Below are 13,589 nucleotides of genomic sequence, written 5' to 3'. Positions count from 1 at the left end.
TCATCAGCTAAGTAACGATTTTCGAACAATAAATTATTTGTGAACATCAATGTATAGTTTTTTGTTTGGTTTTTGCATATAAAAAGGAAGTGACAAAATGTATTTGACCTCTGCACCGTGGCTTCCTGTGGTTTACGTATACGTCCAGAGAAGCAACGTGCGTTCATTAGAACGAACCTTGTGCGTAGTGAGCATCTCTATTGCATCACCTACATCAGCACCACCTTCAATATGGATGTGGATGAGAGGACCATTGCCATAGTAATGCTTGGAGTGATGGATATACAGCAAGCAGAGGAGCCCAGAAGCAAAAGGCGAAGGTTATGGAGTAAAGAGTGGCTAAAGAACCGTGATAACTTCTCTCATGAGATTGGTTCGAGAGCTCAAGGAAAACAATCCCGATGATTATCGTAACTATCTGAGGATGCCTGATGAGTCCTTTCAGCTGCTACTGAGTCAAGTGGCACCCCTCATAACAAAAAAGGACAGTCTTAAAGGGGTTGTAAAGGAATTTTTTTTTTCACTAAATAGCTTCCTTTACCTTAGTGCAGTCCTCCTTCACTTACCTCATCCTTCAATTTTGGGGAGGGGAGGGGGCTAGCAGGAGTGTCAGGATGCCCACTAACACACAGCTCCTTTCTCTATCTGCAAAGTAGAGAGTGTCTTGACTTGCCTGCTAGCCCCCTCCCCGCTCAAGAGGCTTTCTCCACACCAGGAAGAAAGCCTTGCATTACGGTGGTGAGTTACAGACAGAAGAACAGGAAGTGAGCATTTCTCAGAAGAAATAAGGACATTTAAAAGCAAAATTGAAGGATGAGGTAAGTGAAGGAGGACTGCACTAAGGTAAAGGAAGCTATTTAGGAAGTAGCATCACAGCAGAGCAGAGACTGGTAGCAACACTTCGTTTTCTGGCAACTGGACAAAGTTTTCACCACTGGAATCTCTGCCCAGTCGCTAGGCCGCATCATACCGGATACCTGCCAAGATATCATAAGAATCATGCAAGACGAATACGTAAAGGTAATGACACAATGCTTTTATTTTTAACTCTCAAACACTGTACAGCTAGCTTCCTTGAATTTTGAAGCTGTAAACATGAGTAAACTCAAACTAGTTCATAACATGTCAAACTGAAAAACAAAGATGTGTACTGATAATCATGTCCCCAGTTTTTTTGGGGACGATCCTGCTGTGTGAATGGTACGTGCCACTGATTCATTTGTTGAGGTTGTTGCGATGAATGGGTGTGTGTGTGGTTTTGTGCTCAGCTAAGTGCGTATTTGTGGTAAGCTCCTCTCTTAACCCTTTATTAAGAAGCTTAATGAGTAATGGTTCCAGTAATTATTTTTGGTCTTCCGACATCCAGCATATTTTCTTGGCAGTAAATCCCCCCAGGTGGTCATATTCATCCCTCTTCTGATTTAAAGCTGCAGATGCTTATAGTAGAAAGTTGCCTGTAGACTCTTGCCTTGTCTTTCTCTTTTTGTTCCTGCTTACTGGTGGTGATGTGACAGTCTGTTTCATTGCCAAATAGATCCTGTATAATAAAGCAAAATAAAAGAATGTATCAAGAATTTAGCCTGAAAAAAGTTTTTAACACATATTTTTACCTTTCACAGCTCCCGGCATCCGTGGAGGAATGGAAAGCAACATCTAAACAATTTAACGACTATTGGAATTTCCCCAACTGTGGTGATGCTATAGACGGGAAACATGTTCGCATAATGCCCCCAGCAAAATCTGTCTCCTTCTATTATAATTACAAAGGCTACTTTAGCACTGTCCTAATGGCAATCGTGAATGCAAAGTATGAGTTTATCTTTGTGGACATTGGTAAAATTGGGAAAACCGTTTTTTCTCATTGTTTAAAAAACAGACTTCTAAATCTACCATCCCAAGAGAAAACAGTGGAAGGACTAAACTTTGTATTTGTCACAGATGATGCATTTGCATTATCTGACCGTGTGTTGATACCATTTTCCCTTAAAAACGTTACACCTGATCAAAAAATCTTTAATTACAGGTTATCTCGTGCTAGACGAGTGGTAGAAAATGCTTTTGGTATTATGGCCAAATGCTTTCATATCTTCCATACACCAATAAATGTTGTCCCCCCAAAATATGACACTATGGTTCATTGTTGCTGTGTGTTAAATAATTTCCAAAGGCGTACTAGCTCCACTTACATGCCACAATCCATGATGGACCGGGAAGATACTCTGTCTGGGGATGTCATGCCTGGTGAGTGGCGTAATGATACAGAAGGGCTATTAAACCTAGGCCGTGCCCCACCACGTCTCTCTAGTCAACTAGCTTGTCAGAATCGTCTTGATTGTATTCAATATTTTCTAGGTCCTGGAGCAGTAGATTGACAAAACAATCTCTAAATGGTATGTTGAAATTTAAGTGGCTGAATTTATCTATTATTTCAGTAATAAACACAGGTGTCATGTTATTTTTGCCTTAAATTTTTTTACAAAAGTACATGTGCAATTTTACAATTTTGATGTGTGGTTAATTTGTTATGTATTATCTTCAATTTAGATTTCATTATCATTATCTGTATATATCAAAGTGTATAATAAAACAGAATATAATTACTTTACCCGACTGTCTGCCATTTCCTCAAATGTTCCATCTTCTTCATTTCCTGAAATATTTTCACGGACACTGTCTAAACTTGACACAGAGGGTCGTGCTTCCTCCTGGTCAGTCAGAAAATGTAGACTCTCAAAATACCACAGACGTGGCACGTATACTTGTTCTGCACTTGCACCAGATCTTTTTGAATCATTAATTTTATTCAATTCTTCTTTGAAGATAGTACGCAGATTTGCTATTTTTTTGGTCACATAGAATATATCTGCTTTGGAATACACAACAGTGCATAGTTCCGCTAATTTAGTATACGCTTCATTACATTTTTGATGGTCTGAATAGTCTTTGGAGTGTACTTTCCATAGGCATGGAAGGTCTCAGTACATTTCAAGGAATTGTGGCAGCAAATGTGGTGAGGTAAATTTGTCCACCATTGCTCCTGTAATAAGAAGCAATGCATCATTGTTTAGCTGCCAAACTACACCAAACAATTAATACCCTAGAACTATTGTACTGGTCTGCTTACCTTCAGTTGTTACAAATCTTCTGTAGATTGGTTAGTGTTATCCTTCGTCTCGTCAGTGTAATGTGGTCATTAGTCTTGTTAGTGTAATTGTACGTGACAACGTTCTGTGTGTCGGGTCGCGGTGTACCGCGGTGCTCTATGGGAGTTTACAAGCTCCGTCCCTCTTCAACCGGCGCCATCTTTAGCACCAGAACGATGGCTGAAGAACAGGAACATGTCGTTCCCAAACAATTTAGCCTGCAAAGGTTTAAAAAAAAGGCAACACCTATGTCCCTGGATGAGATGAAAACTATGAAGATTCTGGAAAAAAATGATTATGATGGAAGGCACAAAAACTACCCCAGGCCTAATACAAGAAAAGACAACATCGTGGAGAAGAAGCTTGATAAGAAGTATGGTGTGGAGCGAACAAAGGACCAGCTGTCTTCAAGTCAGACAAGAGATGGTTTGTAGACGCTATAACTTTTGCGCAAACCAATAAATATACGCTTACCAACATTTTTTTTTTTTTTTTACAAAAGACATGTGGCTGAATACATTTTGTACTAAAATTGCGTTTATTAGATTTATTCGATTATTAGAGTATATGGTTTGAAAACAAGGGCGAGTTCAGAGGGTGGTGATAAATGGGGAATACTTGGAATGATCAGGGGTGGGTAGTGGGGTCCCCCAGGTTTGTGTGCTGGGACCAATCCTTTTTAATTTGTTCATAAACGACCTGGAGGATGGGGTAAACAGTTCAAGCTCTGTATTTGCGGATGACACTAAGCTAAGCAGGGCAATAACTTCTCAGGATGTGGAAACCTTGCAAGAAGATCTGAACAAATTTATGGGGTGAGCAACAACATGGCAAATTAGGTTTAATATAGATTTAAAATAATGCATTTGAGTGGCAAAAATATGAATGCAATCTACTCACTTGAGGGTGAACCTCTGGGGGAATCTAGGATGGAAAAGGACCTGGGGGTCCTAGTAAATGATAGGCCCAGCAACGGCAAACCAACTAACAAAGCAAACAGAATATTGACAGAATATTAATGCATTAAAAAGAGGATTAACTCCAGGGATAAAGCGATAATTCTCCCACTCTACAAGACTTTGGTCTGACCGCACCTGGAGTATGCTGTCCAGTTCTGGGCACCAGTCCTCAGGAAGGATGTACTGGAAATGGAGCGACAAAGAAGGCCAACAAAGCTAATAAAGGGTCTGGAGGATATTAGTTACGAAGAAAGGTTGCAAGCACTGAACTTATTCTCTCTGGGATATAATTTCAATCTACAAATACCATACTGGTGACCCCACAATAGGGATAAAACTTTATTGCGGAAGGGGGTTTAAAAAGACACGTGGCCACTCATTAAAATTTTAAGAAAATAGGTTTAAACTCAAAGGGGTTGTAAAGGTTCATGTTTTTTCAACTTAATGCATGCTATGCATTAAGATGAAAAAACACCATGCACTCTCGGGCCCCCCAGCCCCCCCCCCGTTTTACTTACCTGAGCCACGAAACTCTGTGGGCCCGATTCCGCAATGGTTTCCCCCAGCTTGAGGTGGCTCGTCATTGGAGATTGATAGCAGTGCAGCTATTGGCTCCCGCTGCTGTCAATCAAATCAATGACGTGGTGCGCCATTGGTTGGACTTGATGGCCTTTTCTTTTTTCAACCTCATCTACTATGTAACTACTGTGTAACTATGTTATATATTGTATATTAACAAAGAGCAGAATATCATTATATATACAGTGATGCAGGCAAGTTTGTCTAATATTATATTAATATGCTATAACTATTATTTTTAGCAAAGACAGCCAATGGGAGCTGAAAATAACAGCTGCATGGCTAAAAATAACACAAGCATTACATCTTATAAACATAGTCCAATGATTGTCAGGGTACCACATGCCTGGATAATTATTACAAATGTTTTTACAAAATGTGAACTTTTTTTAAGGCACCAAAAACATCACAATTAAAAATGAATACTATTATTGAAACATACAGTATCTCACAAAAGTAAGTACACCCCTCACATTTTAGTAAATATTTAATTTATATTTTTTCATGTGACAACACTGAAGAAATTACACTTTTCTACAAAGTAAAGTAGTGAGTGAACAGATTGCATAACAGTGTAAATTTGCTGTCCCCTCAAAATAAGAGTTGCCATGTTGAACTTCCAGTAACCAGTATGAGAGTGAGAGCGATAACACCAAATTTAACACACCTGCTCCCCATTCACACCTGAGACCTTGTAACACTAATGAGTCACATGACACCGGGTAGGGAAAATGGCTAAAACCAAGTATCAAATATAAAAGAATCAAAAAGTAAAAAAATGATAAAACGGCGCTAAAAAGAGTGGTAAAGATAGCTCATGGAGGAGCTTAAAAAGAGGATCTGAAAAAGTGATGCGTGGAGTGATCACTTGAAAGGTGTTAAGTGCACCCCACACCGATCAGATGAGTGCACCCAAAGAAGTAAGGAAACTGAAAACTGTGGAATATCTCCCCTGCAGGGGTGGAGCTTACCACAGCCAGGAACAATGTAAGTTATTGGTCCATTGAGTACATCACTCTCAGTCCTCAAACTCTGTCACGGATGATCATAGGGGGACACATGTAATGAGACAGATAGACACAGACACAGATAATAGTGCAGTAATCTAAATATAAAAACTCCCTATGTGTAATATATAGATCCCCGATGGTAATGCCCGTACAGAGAAATCACTTGTAAATGAGCCAAAAGATAAGGTAAGCAGAGAGATATCACCGCAGTCACCGCCGTCCTTTCAACGCCAGAGGCCGCACTGGTCCTATGGAGCGTGATGTTTGAATCCGGCTGGTCGGCTGTGGAACGCAACTCTGCTTCCTTGTTGCGCTGTTGTAGCCAATTTGGACATTTTCACTTACGGGGTGTACTCACTTTTGTTGCCAGCGGTTTAGACATTAATGGCTGTGTGTTGAGTTATTTTGAGGGGACAGCAAATTTACACTGTTATACAAGCTGTACACTCACTACTTTACATAGTAGCAAAGTGTAATTTCTTCAGTGTTGTCACATGAAAAGATATAAAAATATTTTTCAAAAATGTGAGGGGTGTACTCACTTTTTTGCGATCCTGTATATAAAAGAAATTCTCATAAAACAAATTGAAGCTGATACACTAAAGTATAACAAAAAAATATGGATGGTTGGGAGAATCTACCAATTCTTACAGGTGCCTTACCCTTCAATATAGGTGGGTGTCACCACAGATAATCAGAACAAAACAGAAACAAAGGCGACCCGGCAAACAAGACACCAACGGCTCCATTTCACCACCAGGAGTTGGGGAGGAGGTCTTAAAGCGGAAGTTCCACTTTTGGGTGGAACTCCACTTCAAGGTCACTCCGGATGCTTCAATTTAAAACATTTTCTTCAAGGGAAAAGGTGTTTAGTCTGCAGTGTATATATATATATATATATATATATATATATATATATATATATATATATATATATATATATATATATATATTATATATATAAATAAATAAAATGGAATGACACAGGGAAAACTGATTCAGTGGGCCTCTTCTATAAACTCTGATCTTTAGTTCTTTCCATCGATTATCTCTTGGATTCAAGTCAGGTGATTGGTTGGGCCATTCTAGCAAGCTTTACTTTCTCTCTTTTAAAACAATTGAGAGTATCCTGGGCTTTGTGCTGGGATGATCATCTTGCTGAAACGTCCACCCGTTTCATCTTCATCATCCTGGTAGATGGCAGCAGATATTTATCAGCAATGTCTTGGTACATTTTTGCATTCATCCTTCATTCAATGTAATGAAGTTTGCCAGTACCGTATGCTGAAAAACAGCCCCACACCATGATGTTCTCACCTCCAAACTTCACTGTTGGTATGGTGTTTTGGGGGTGATGTGCAGTGCCATTTGACTTCCAAACATGGTGTGTATTATGGCATCCAAAGAGTTCAATTTTGGTCTGACCAGACTATATCCTCCTAGTATTTCACAGGCTTGTCTAAATGTTGTGCAGCAAACTTTAACCACTTCCCCACCGCTGGACGTCATATGACGTCCTGGACTTTCGGGGGGAAATCTAAATGATGCCTGCAGCTACAGACATCATTAAGATATCATTCTTTGCAGCCGGCGATTCTGTGCACCATAAGAATGATCATAGCGGCAGTTCCGCCGCGGCCATCCGGTGCTTCTCCAGGCTCTCCCGTGCCATCGAAGGCCCAGAGAAAGAATCTTCCGGCGCCAGATGACGACGATAGAGATTTCCGGTGACCAGATGGTCACCAGTCATCTCTATGACCGTTGGAGGCCCGGGCTCAACGTTATGACGTCACGCCGGGTACCCGAAAGTAAACAAAGCCGTGATCGCGGCTGTCAGCATATGATCGGTGAATTTTTTATCCGATTTCATGCTTTCCAGCCTGGAGAAGAGATGTGGGATCTTATTGACCCCGCATCTCTCCATAAAGAGGACCTGTCACAAACCATTCCTATTACAAGGGTTGTATTCCTTGTAATAGGAATAAAAGTGATAAAAAAAAAAAAAAACGCCCCTGTCCCCGATAGCTCGCGATCAGAAGCAAAGTCCCGCCCACATATGTAAATCGCGTTCAAACCACACATGTGAGGTATCGTCGCGTGCGTTTGCGCGTGTGCAACAATTCTAGCACTAGACTTCCTCTGTAACTCTAAACTTGTAAACTGTGAAAAAAATGTAAGCGTCAAAAATATAAGTACCGAAGTTTGGCACCATTCCATGAGTGTGCGCAATTTAAAGCATGACATGTTAGGTATCTATTTACTCTGCGTAACATCATCTTTCACATTATACAAAACAAATGGGCTAAGTTTACGGTGTTGTTATTTTTTAATTCATGAAACCGTTTAAAAAAAAATAAGGCGTTTGAAAAATTATTGCGCAAATACCGTGCAAGATAACAAGTTGCAATGACCGCCACTTTATTCCTTAGGGTGTCTGCTAAAAAAACATATATAATGTTTGGGGGTTCTGAGTAATTTTCTAGCAAAAGAAATAGGATTTTTATAACTTACCTGTAAAATCCTTTTCTTGGAGTACACCACAGGACACAGAGCCTTAAATCATTACATAATGGGTTGTATGGTCACCAGAGGTGATTGGACACTGGCACAACCAATCAAAAACAGTTCCCCTCCATATAATCCCTCCCATCAGGGAAGTACCTTAGTTTTGTAGCAAGCTATAGGGACCTCTGTGTCCCGTGGTGTATTTCAAGAAAAGGATTTTACAGGTAAGCTGTTAAAAAAAATCATATTTTCTTTATCATACACCACGGGACACAGAGCCTTAAATCATTACATAATGGGACGTCCCAGAGCAATGCTCAATATGAAGGGGGGGGGGGGGAGACCCAGATCCGAGCCGGAAGGAAAACGGACAAGAAGCCCTAGAATGCTGCCTGCAGTACACTACGCCCAAAGGCAGAATCATCATGTCCTCTTACATCTATTTGATAGAATTTGGTGAATATATGGACTGAAGACCAAGTTGCAGCTTTACAGATCTGAGCCATCGAAGCCTGGTGATGCACTGCCCATGAAGCACTCGTAGCTCTGGTCGAGTGTGCCATAACAGAAGAAGGAGGAATCTTGTTCCTTAAACCATAAGCTTGGATAATTACTTGTCGAATCCACCGCACAATGGTGGATTTTGATGCCGCTTGTCCCTTCTTGGGACCATCTGGCAAAACAAACAAAACATCAATTTTACGTATCTGAGTGGTTGCCTGCAGATACGCCTTTACTGCTCTCACTATATCTAGAGGGTGCAATAACTTTTCCTTCGCTGTCTGCGGATTCAGAAAAAAGGAAGACAAAATAATATCTTGATTCAAATGAAATGTCGACACCACCTTTGGTAAAAAGGTTGGATGGGGTCGTAGAAAGAAAGCGCTGCTAATACAGATACTCTTCTAGCCGAAGAGATAGCAATCAAAAAGGCAAATTTCCTGCTTAAAAGAATCAGCGGAATATGGCGAATAGGTTCAAAAGGTTGCTTCTGCAACACTGACAATACTAAATTCAGATCCTATGGGCACAAGGGAGACTTGACTGGCGGATTGATCCGCAGTACCCCCTGAATGAAAGCCCAAACTAGGGAATGAGATGCCAGCGGTCTTTGAAAAAAGGACTGATAGAGCCGATATTTGACCCTTAATGGTACTAAGGGCTAATTTCATATCCACTCCTAGTTGGCAAAAGGCAAGAATCCTACTTATGTCAAATCTTTGAGGATTCCATCTGTTAGTTTCACATCCTGAAACATATGCTTTCCAGACTCTATAATAGATAAGCCTGGAGGCTGGCTTTCTGGCATTAAGAAGTGTAGAAAGCACTGGACCCGAGATCCCTCGTTTCCTCAGAATGTGGGTCTCAGCAGCCAAGCTGTCAAATTTAGCTATTGTAAGGAAGGATGGAACACTGCACCTTGCGACAGCAGGTCGTGATGAAGCGGAAGCTTCCACGCTTTTCCTACCGCCATCTTTATTATTTCGGCGTACCAGGATCTTCTGGGCCAATTTGAGGCCACTAAGATTACAGGAATTCTTTCCTTCTTGATCCCGCAAAGTAGCCTTTGTAAGAGAGCGATCGTCAGAAAAGCATAGATCCGTGAAAACTGATTCCACTGAATTATTAGAGCATCTGATCCGTAGGCCAGAGGATCTCTCATCCTGGACACAAAGTTGTCCAGCTTCCTGTTGAACCTGGAATCAAGCAGGTCTACATCCGGGGTCCCCCATCTCTGGCATATGGCCTGAAAAACATCGGGGTGGAAAGACTACTCTGCTGGCGACTCAAATAGTCCACCTGCCAGTTTTCTACCCCTGGAATGAAGATTGCAGAGAGACAAGGAACATGTTCTTCTGCTCATACCAAAATCCGATTCACCTCTTTCTGGGCGCCCTGACTGCGGGTGCCTCCTTGGTGATTAATGTGATTGATGTAAGCTACTGCAGTAGCATTGTCGGATTGAATCCGCACCTGGTGGCCCTGTAACCTGTGTATCCAGGTTCTGAGGGCCAAGTATACTGCCCGCAGCTCCAGTATATTGATGGGCAGGTTCCTTTCGGTCTTGACCCAGGTTCCCTGGGCTGAAGCTTCTTCTAACACCGCTCCCCAGCCCCTTATGCCTCATACACACGATCGGATATCTGATGGAATCTAATCCGATGGATTTTTTCGTGGGATATGCGATGAAGCTGACTTTCATCAGCCTTGCCTACACACCTCCAGTCAAAAATCCGACAGTGCCAAAACACGGTGACATAAAACACTTAAAAAATTAAGTTCAATGCGTCGACTTGATTCTGAGCATGCATGGATTTTTGACCGATGGACTTCCACACAGACGATCATTTTTTTATATCGTTATTTTATCCAGGAAAAATGTAAAACATGTTCTATTTTTTTCACCGATGAAAAACAAACCGATGGGGCCCACAGACGATCGGTTTATCCGATGAAAACAGTCAATCGGTCTGTTTTCATAGGACAAACCGATCGTGTGTACAGGGCTTTAGGCTGGCATCCGTAGACACCACCTTCCAGGTGACTGGGAGAAAGGATTTTCCTTTCTGCAAGTTCTTGGTTCTTAACCACCAACTGAAGCTTTGGCGCACTTGTGGCGCCTGGGTAGATCCAGAGCTTGGATCTTCCTGTTCCAGGAGGCTAAGATACTGCCTTGAAGTAGTCTCGAGTGAAACTGGGCATAAGGGATAGCCTCGAAGGAGGCCACCATCTTCCCTAGTAGCCTCATGCAAAGGCGAGTAGACGGCTTTTTCTTTGCCTTGACCTTGTGGATCAGCTCCTTTAGCGACTTGATCTTTGGTTCTGGCAGGAATACCCTGCCTTGGGCTGTGTCTATGATCATGCCCAAATACTCTACCCTTTTTTGGGCTTGTAGAAAGGATTTTTGTAGATTTACAATCCATCTTAACTGTTCCAGGTATTTTATTGTGGTAAGCACAGCGTGATCTAATCCTGCCACTGACTGATCTATGACAAGTAGATCGTCTAGATAGGCCGTTACTGCTATGCCCTGTACCCTCAGATTTGCCAACAAGTGACTTTGTAAATACCCGGGAGTGGTAGCCACCCCAAATGACAGAGCCACAAACTGGAAGTGGCGATGTTCTACCGCAAACCCTAAGAATCTTTGGTGCGCGGGATGGATAGGCACATGTAAATATGCATCCTTGATATGTCTATCGATGCCATGAATTCTCCACCTTGTAGGGAGGCTACTACTGACGAATAGTTTCCATTCGGAAATGGCGAATGTTCAGAAACTGGTTTAGAGATCTTAGATACAGGATGGGTCTGACGTCTCCATTTGGTCTTGGAATCACAAAGAGGTTTGAATAAAAACCTGAAGCTTGCTCCTTTAGGGGTACTTCTGTGATCACCCCTAAAGCAAGTGTACCAATCCTTTAAAGAAGGACACTCTTTTTAGTGGATCTTTGGAGAGTCTTGAGCTTCTGAATTGAGAAGATGGGATTTCTCGAAATTCCAGTTTGTATCCTAGGGATACTGTGGATACTACCCACTTGTCCTGGATTTATGTCTGCCATGTCGCTAAAAACTGCCAAAGTCGTCCGCCCACTCGGCCGAGCGGGGGTGCCTCTTCATGAAGAGACTTCAGGGTTTTGCTCGATAGCCCTTGAACACACTGCTTCTTGTTTTTCTGGTCTTCCTTAACTTTTGTGGCTGGCTGAAAATGCCATCGCCACTGGCTGCAGCTATATTTACCAGGAGCTGGGGAGAGAGAACGCTTAAAACAAGGATGCTTGTTTTTCTTCTTCTCTGGTAAAAGGGTAGTTTTACCGCTTAATATCTTTTGGATATATTTCTCCAAATCTTCCCAAAAAAGGTGTTCGCCATGGAAGGGGAAGCTGGCCAAAAGCTTCTCGCATTAGGGCTTCTGCTGACTAATGCTTTAGCCAAAGAATTCTGCACATAAACACCAGCTGCAGCATAAGGCAGGATGCCTGTTAGAATCTCTAATGGCATCCACTGTAAAACATAAGGCCCTGGGCATATTCTCCCAAAATGTGATCTGTTCAGCAGTCAGATCTTTCATCCCCTGTTTCACCTCGTCCTTTAAGACCTGACACATACCCACCGCTGCTACAACAGGTTGGGTTACTGCGCCTGCCAGGAGGAAGGATGATTTTAGTAAAGATTCCAACCTTTTTTCAGAATGATCTTTAAATACCTGGGCATTGTCCACTGGACAATTTAGGCTTTTGTTTACAGAAGAAATCGCTGCATCCACAGAAGGCAGACTCCACTTCTTGTAAACTTCTCCTCCATAGGATAAAGCACTTCAAACTTCCTAGGAGGAGAAAAGCGCTTATCTGGGTTTTTCCAGTCTGCGTAAATCAGATTCTCCAATAGGATGAATCGGAAATGCACAAGCAGCATGTGGGGATTTAAACGAGCCCAGAGAGGAGATAGGTGATTCAGTTAACTCCTAATAGTAATCTGAATGTGGAGTGCACTGCTTCAGTATAATATTGCACCTGTAATTTTAGCACCTGAGGAGCAGAAAAAGGTTCCTCTGATAGCTCGGATCCCTCCGAGTCCTCATCCCCTGATGGGGCCTCATCCTCCTCATATCTTTCTGCAAGGAGATCTAAAACAACAGGAGGAGGTCTGCTTCGCTTTTTGGCCTTTTCTGAGGACTTTGCAATTAATGCAGTGATTCTCCCTTCTAAATTGTTTAGGGCTGTTGCCAAAGTGTCTTCAGTGACATACTGTCAGGTCACCTGTGGCCAGGTGACAAGTACACCCCGTTGGGGTCAGGGATGCACCACAGGGTAGTGAACCCTATGGCCGACTGCTGCGATTACAGAGGAAGCGTGAACCCAAGATCGCCCAGGGCGCGGAGTCTAAGACCCAGCTTTGTGTTCACCAGAGCCTCTAGGGGTGAGGATGGCCTTCACCGCAGCTGGATCCAGGTCGCGACCCCTGGGATCCCCTAGGTCACGCTCCGCAGGGAGAGAGGGGAAGCAGCAAGCAGGACAAGCGGTGATGATGGGTAAGCCGAGGTCAGGGCAACAGGCAGACAAGGGTAACCGAAGGACAGGCAAAAGGTCAGGATCACAGGCAAACAGGAGAAGTCAGGGACGAGCCAAAAATGGTACACAGCAAGGTAAACGTAATACACTGCAGACAGGAACTAAAGCTAACAACACGGTTGAACAGCAAAGCAGACTAGCAATGCAGTGGTTAATATAGGCTTCCTGGGATGGCCTAGGGTAGAGCAATACAGGGAGGAAGGTGATAAAAGACAGTCAGGAGGGTCAGGCCTCTAATGAACATATGGAAAGCTGCCAGACTTTATTGCATATCCATGACATATATGCAGGCACAGGCACAACAGGAGAGGCTGCAACTCC

General features: G+C 42.5%; 1 protein-coding gene across 3 annotated transcripts in view; it reads right to left on the bottom strand.

The window, feature by feature from the left end:
• Nucleotides 1–13,589, bottom strand: part of NDUFAF7 (NADH:ubiquinone oxidoreductase complex assembly factor 7) — a 186,565-nt gene that overhangs the window by 88,023 nt on the left and 84,953 nt on the right. The gene's annotated exons all lie outside the window — the stretch shown is intronic.

The sequence above is a fragment of the Rana temporaria genome, chromosome 4, assembly GCF_905171775.1.
Source record: "Rana temporaria chromosome 4, aRanTem1.1, whole genome shotgun sequence".
Taxonomy (NCBI): domain Eukaryota; kingdom Metazoa; phylum Chordata; class Amphibia; order Anura; family Ranidae; genus Rana; species Rana temporaria.
The sequence above is the reverse complement of the archived record's forward strand: the minus strand, read 5'-3'. Positions and strand labels throughout refer to the sequence as shown.